Source organism: Prosopis cineraria, unplaced genomic scaffold, assembly GCF_029017545.1.
Source record: "Prosopis cineraria cultivar Desert tree isolate PC_DT_omini unplaced genomic scaffold, ASM2901754v1 PC5, whole genome shotgun sequence".
NCBI classification, from domain to species: domain Eukaryota; kingdom Viridiplantae; phylum Streptophyta; class Magnoliopsida; order Fabales; family Fabaceae; genus Prosopis; species Prosopis cineraria.
The window spans coordinates 19,105,343-19,106,401 of record NW_026555336.1 but is presented as its reverse complement, the minus strand read 5'-3'; positions in this window follow the sequence as shown (position 1 = coordinate 19,106,401).

Sequence of the window (1,059 nt, the reverse complement as noted above, 5' to 3'; positions counted from 1 at the left end):
TATTATACCAATTAACACTATTCACAGTTAGCCTCTAAAACAATTTTTTTAGTAAATGCCTATTATAATTCAAAACTTATTTTAATTTCCAAAATCATGCAAGTACAAGTCATGCCATTACAGCAATATATGTCATATTACAAAGTTTTACTTATAAGTAGTTAAATTAGCTAATAAACATTATGAATTATTTGGTTACCCATGGTACTTTCACTCGCTTCTCTAACATTTTCTCAAATTAAATACATAAGCCATATCAATCTACACAATTTAGCACTACATGTCAATTTTGCATTGACTATAAGTTCTTAGTAATACAATTAAACTAAATTGAGAATAATTAAACATTTAGTAATTTCCATTTAGCAACCTTAAGCCCTAACCACCCTCCATAGACCTTCCACATCTTCCATTAGATTTCACACAATCCATAGAATATTTTTCACACTTTTAAACTTCTTAATTTAGGTTAAATTGAGCCTATACTATTAGAGCTCAACCAATAACCATCACACAAGTCACAAATCCTTAGTTTAACTTCTAATAACTTTTTCACAACTACTAAGTAAGAATACGACCCCTTAAAACTCTTTAATTTTTCTATATCCTAAATTAAGAGAAATTAAGGCAAAATAGGAAGGTAGGAATGTACAAAACTTACCTAGCAAACAATAGGTCAAAACTAATTCCCAATGCTCCACAATTACTTGCCCTAATAGAGAGCTCTCCTCTTCCCCTCTATATCATGTTCTTTCCCCCTTTTCTTTTTAAAAAACACAAGTCATTCCCTTTTACTTAAAAAGTCAAAACTCCATTCATGCACCGCGGTGTATTGTGTATATGTCATATCGAGTGGCATAGTGAAGGATTCCTACTATGGTGCACATGCTTCACTCTAGATCACAATTCTTCCACTCAATCCTTATCAGATAATTGTCTAATAACTCAAAATGTCAACTTACCATTCAAACCACTATTAACTTAATTAAGCCACTAGTTTATCCTTCATTAGTAATTAGTTTTTGGATTAAAAACTTAGGATGTTACGGTACCTCTTCT